At 37.8% G+C, this 6295-nt stretch overlaps 1 pseudogene; it reads left to right on the forward strand.

The window, feature by feature from the left end:
• The first annotated feature begins 893 nt into the window (after positions 1–893).
• On the forward strand, positions 894–993 carry LOC122097971 (annotated as a pseudogene).
• The last annotated feature ends 5302 nt before the right edge of the window (positions 994–6295 follow it).

The raw sequence follows: 6295 nt of genomic DNA on the forward strand, positions 1-6295 counted from the left end.
AAGACAACTTGTTTTAAAGTGTTATTGCATTATCTGTACCTCAGTGTTAGGTAGAGTTAGACCTAAAGCTTTACCATTTGTAGATTTACAGCCTGGAGGCAAGAGGAAACACTGTGATTAAAACATTACCAATTTAAGGCCTAATAATGAGGAGAAACATGGACTTCTCCTGGAGCTATGGAAATATTTGGTGATAGAAAGGCAGTAGTGTAAGTTCCTGCCTGGTTGGAAGGTAGACAGGCCAGACATCAGGAAATCATGCATATGAAGAATATTTTCACCTTGGCGTTAGCTACTTTTGAAATGGTAGGTATAATAAACACTTAAATTTTGATAAAATACCTTCTAGTCTGAACAGTTCTGTCTGAACTGTTCATCTCTCTATGATCCCTTGTAACTAAGATTAGTTTTGTTCTAGTAAGACAAACTATGCTGTCAGGGTAGGATATTCTGGTTGGTATGTTCCTATGTGGAAGAAGGATAAAGGGTAGACATTTGTGCCAGTAAGACCTCATTTGGTAAAATTTCAGCTGCAGAAGTTTAGAACTAGCTCTTAAGCAAGGCTTACTTTGAATCTATTAGCTCCACAAAGCTAACTCATTTACGTAAATAAGTACTTGAAAAAGTCACCACCTTAGGACCTAGCTATAAGTGCTTCAAAGTATGATCAAATCTAAAATGAAAAAGACTTAAAATTGTCATTGACAAAAAATGCAAATGTGAGCAATCGACCGAACAATATAATTTTTTTCCCACTATACACATTATTTTAGGGAAATAAGATCAATAGTATTGTTAGGAACAATAAGGTTTCCTTGCTACAAAGAGGCACCCAAGGATATAAGCCTATATAAAGATTGCATCATTAACTACTTAAATTTAGAGGATACTACATGCTTCATCAGCACGTATACCCAAATTACAACAATACAGAGATTAACATGACACTTGCACAAGGATAATATGAAAATTCGTGAAGTATTCCATATTTTTCATTCTTCAGTTGCAGAAATGAAAAACAGTTATTTAAAAGTTGATTACAAAATTACAAGTGTAACAATATATGCAAGTGTTAGAATTAAACATTAGTTTGACATCAGTGTATTAAATCTTCACCTTAGAAAGGCCTTTACATGGAATAACCTTTACAAAACTTTTGAAATTAGTTAACATTGTCATTTTATCCAAAAAAAAATATACTACTATAAGAACCTAGAAAAAGGGGCTGGGAAGGTGGCTCAGTGGTAGAGCGCTTGCCTTGCATGCTTGAGGCCCTGGGTTCGATTCCTCAGCACCACATAAGCAAAAAGAAAAAAAAAACGGAAGTGATGCTGTGGCTCAAGTGGTAGAGCGCTAGCCTTGAGCTGAAGAGCTGAGGGACAGAGTCCAGGCCCAGAGTTCAGGCCCCACAACCGGACCCAAAAAAAAAAAAAAAAAAAGAACCAAAAAAAAAATAATCTTAAATTTTCTATATGGAATACAATCTGAAAGGACACATTTATTAATGAATATATATATTATAAAACAATGTTGAATGCAAAGTATATCTAGGAAAGAATGAAACAGATTATGGATATTATGCAAACACAGAATATAGAATATTTTAAAATATACTTTTTTCAGACAAGAAGCAGAAATATCTTTAGTTTCTGTACTACTCATTTCAACAGATAAGATCAAATTATTTCTGATTAAAAAATCACAAACTCTGCAGAAATCATTGTAGATGTACACAAACAACTCAAATACATTTGACATCAAAGTCACACAATTCACTTGGAAAAATTCCACGGAATTTTTACAGTAAGATATTGCTGTCATTTGAATTCTGAAAATATTTTGTATGGACACAAAGAGTGGACTGGCATTTTGATGTTTAAGAAACGTAACTGATATCTTAGCTATGCTAAATAATGCTGCAATAAACATAGTTGTTTTGGTAGCTTTTGTATGGTCTTGTTTGATGCCCCTAAGTAGATGAATGGATTAAGAAAATAGAATTCTATGGAATGGAATTTTAGTCCTCCCTCAGAAAGAATGTCATTGCCCCATTTGTTAGGAAATGGAAAGACTTGGAAAAAATTATATTGAGTAAGCCAGGCCCCAAGAAACATAGATCCCATGGTTTCCCTTATTTGTAACTAGTATATGTCTGAGACAAGCAGAAATGGTCAGATAAGTTGATGTTAGGTGAAATGAGCCCCAAGATAAGGATTCAAATGTATTTTTTTCTTTCTTGTGATTGTTTCTAACATATTTATAATATGATTTCTTTGTTGCTTTGTATGTCCCTCCCCCACCGTATAATCCCTGCTTTCATTGTATTTGATGTTGGTATGATTTGTGGAGGGGAAGGGAAAAAACAAATTGTTTAAATAGGGATACAAGTTGACCCATTGCAACAATGAGATATATAAGACGTCATGTAGAAAAACGAACTTTACGACTTCGGCCGGGGAGGAGGAGTAATGAGGGGGGAGGGGAGTGGGGGGAGATGAGAAGGTATGGGAAGGGGAAATAAAGGAGGAGGCAACAATGCTTGATAAGAAATGTATTCATTACCTTGCCCATGTAATTTTAACCCCTCTGTATGGTGTTTTCACAATAAAATAATAAAACTCAACAAAAAAAAAAGAAAGAAAAAGAAAAAAAAAGAGAAAAGAAACAACCAAACCATTACAACTGAATAGAACAATTTGTACAGCCTTCCACAACTTCAAAGAGGTAGTGATACATACTTATCCTTTTGGTAATATCAAAGGCAGTTCCTTTCAAGTTGTTCTTCAGACCTGGTTTGATATAATGGTTCAACAGAAGGAGATCCAGTGTATCTTTGCTATCTATATTCCCAGCAGCAAGATGCAAGGGAGTCAAGAGGCGTTTAGTTTGGGCATTGGTATCTGCATCATGATGAAGTAAGAAAGACGCCACACTGGTATTATTTCACTAGTAACCACTGCACAGGGGTGTCCAGCCATTAACAATTATTGCATGAATATCTGCTGCTTGAGCCACCAACTCATGGACAATATCTAAGTGTCCACTGTAGGCTTCCCGATGAAGAAGGGTATATTCATTGTCATCCCTAGTATTCACATGAGTGGCCTTTATGGAAAGTAGTCACCACACTCTAGTAAGCCGATTATTTTCAGCAGCCCAAAGAAGAAATTTGCTTGGATCCTACTCCATTTTTTTTTCTTGCAATTGATACGATTCCTCACTTTTTCATTTTGTTCCTTATCTTCATCAGAATTGCCTAACTAGAGACTTTCAGTGCCAGTGAGAATAAGGTGTCCCTGTATTTCCCCAATAGTTTGTAATGGTTGAACTTGTGAGAAAAATACAGTGAATTTTCTGCATCTGTTTATTTTCATGATGATTTATTTTCTCTTTTTCCATTTTTATTATTCCAAGTCATTCTAACTGGAAAGTAGGTAATTGATGGAGAGCAGAGGAAAGATGTTCCTCCGTATTCAAAGGTACAGACTGAAAACGAAGATCAGTGTTGTTTTTATGTGCAGCTTCTTCTAGGAATGAGAAAATAGAAAGTGGCTCAGTGGTGGAGTTCTTGCCTTGCATGTATGAGCAATGGCAGGTCATGTCCACTTTGCAGCCTTGTCATTCAGACCCACTGTGCAAAGAAAAAGACATAATACCCCAGCCCTCTGAAGCTCGCCACATTTTGTGGTATCCTACTTTTTTTCTTCCTGCAAACCCCCAGGGCCTAGGATCCCAGGATCGGCTATGGGTCCAGAGACTGCACCACAGCCTAGGGTGATGGAAGCTGAGTCAGAGTTGCCACGAACTGAGTTCAAGACGTGTGGTTGGCAAAAGAAAGAATAAATAAAAAATTAATTAATTATTTAACTAAATTAAAAAGAAATAAAGCTCTCTGGTTTGGAATTTCTGCCAGTTTCCTTCCTTAGCCTGGGATTTGAACTCAGGGTCTTGGTAAATCTGTAGCAATGTGAGGGAAGGTGCAGAGTTGCCACTACTTGAGTTCAAACCCTGTGTCAAGTCAAAAATAAAAAAAAGTGACTGAGCTCGGCAGGGGGAGTAGTTGTGGAGATGGGAGGGAAGGGATGGTAGGGAGAAAACAAAAGAGGAGGCAACAATGCTCAATAGGAAATGAACTCATTACCTTGCTCATGTAACTGTGATCCCTCTGTACAACATTTTTGCAATAAAAATGTACAAAAAAGAAACAATGTAGTGCTCAGAGAAGCACTTTGGGGATAAGGTAAGGATGTCAAAAGCTGTACAAAATTCTACACTGCTTTTTTTAAATGTTCTGTATAGAACTGAAGGAACATAACTGCTTTCATTTAAAAAATTAAGCCACTGTCTTGGAACTGGGGCCAGTATTTCTGTAATTGCTGTGATTTGATCTCACTTTCCAGGTAACTCTTTTGCACCATGGGTGAAGGTGAATCTTACTGTCTTTGAGGAAAACAAATTCAGGCTAGAGTTCTGAGGGCCCAAATGAATGCCCTGCAATGGAAAAAAATATTTCTATACATGTGTAATATATGATATATACTTACATATGCATGTTTATTACACATTATTATTTTTATTATTGATTTTGTATTTTATTTTTTATTTTATTCCTTTATTTATTGTTTATTTTATTTAGTATTATTATACACATAATATTTAGTACATGTTTTACATCTATTATAAAATGATTCACAATAATTTAGGACATTGACTCATTTTCATTTATACTTTATTAAGTGTTGAAACATGATACATAATTAAATGGAAGCATTTGTCACAATCTTCACATGTTTAGAGTCTCTCCCACAGATGAGCTTTGTCTTCTTTATCTTTGGACACCTTCCTATAGGAATTTCTTTAGATGATTTATGATCAGAGGCCTTTTCTTGAGGATAGGCAAGTTGAGGGATAAAATTGTAAGGGTGGGGCAAGAAATGTGACTTAGTGGTAAGGAGCTCGCTCAGCATGCATGAATGCCATGGTTTGAATCCTCGGTGCTACATACTCAGGAAAACCCAGAAGCTGTGGAGTGGCTCAAGTGGTAGAGCTCTCGTCTTGAGAAAAAGAAGCTCAGAGAGAGTGCCCAGGCCCTAAGATCAAGCCCCAGGACTTTCAAAAATAATAGGTCAGATGCTGGTGGCTCACACCTGGAAAACTAGCTTCTCAGGATATTGATCGCTGAAGACCACAATTCAAAGAAAGGCTAAGCAAGGAAAGCCTGTTAGACTCATCTTCAATGAATCACCAAAAGACACTGTGGCTCAAGTGGTACTGTTTGCTTTGAACTGAAGGGCTCAGGGACAATGCCCAGGCTTGAGTTCAAGACACACAACTGGAAAAAAGTGAGGGTTAATTAAAGTACTTTCCTATTTGCTAATTAAGAGAACATTCTCTGGGAAATGAATGCTGGTGTATACCAGAATTGGAGTCAGAGCTCAAGGTTCAAGTTTAGTAGATCCATATGCCCAGCCTCTGAGATTCTAGCATTATAACCTTGTGTCCTACAGGGTTCTGAAAGGTCCAATGTTGAAAGGGTTAATATGCTTCCCAAGCCCTTTGTGACTTGTACTTACAATGTCATTACAGTTCTGAACCTAGCAGAGAATTAGTAGCTAATGCCCATCTCCCTAGCTTAGGTCTCAAGATCACAGGGTGAAGCCAGCCAGAGTAGGAAAGTCTATGACACTCTGACTTCCACTTCTGAAAGGTCAGATATTCAAGAGCTTCCTGGGTTTCCCTTGGTGATGAGAAGTTACTTGCACTCTAATTGTTCTTAGAGTTCTCAAGCTATAGAAGCAGGAAAGAAACATTATTGACCCATCCTGGGTTCAAATGAAGTTCTCAGGATCCAAGCCCTAGCCCTGTTAGCAGGAAGAACTCCATTGTAACACTGTATTTGAAGGACAGAAAATAGTTGCAAAAGCCAGGCTAGGTGAAGAGACCAAGGCCTGCAGGATTAGGAAGCAGAATGTACACACTCAACAGGAAAGTGAGCTGCAAAACCATTCATTCCGGACACAACCAGCAAAGGGGGTGGGTGGGGCGGGGAGAACTTCAAACATTTGTTAGAGTTACACCAGGGTCAGGCTTTTCTCAGCCTCTTCACACAATGACTGATTAACCTTCCTCCCTCAGGTGAAGGGAGCCTCAAGCTATCTTTAGGTTACCAATAGAGAGCCAGTTTAGTGTGTGAGTGTGTGGGGGGGGAGGGGAGGAACAGAGTTGAAAACCCTGATCTCTGGTTTTAAGGAGTGGGTTTTTCACTCTTCATCTGTCAGATTTGAAGGCCCTTCTT

Source organism: Dipodomys spectabilis, unplaced genomic scaffold, assembly GCF_019054845.1.
Source record: "Dipodomys spectabilis isolate Male_0828 unplaced genomic scaffold, ASM1905484v1 ptg000445l, whole genome shotgun sequence".
Lineage (NCBI taxonomy): Eukaryota > Metazoa > Chordata > Mammalia > Rodentia > Heteromyidae > Dipodomys > Dipodomys spectabilis.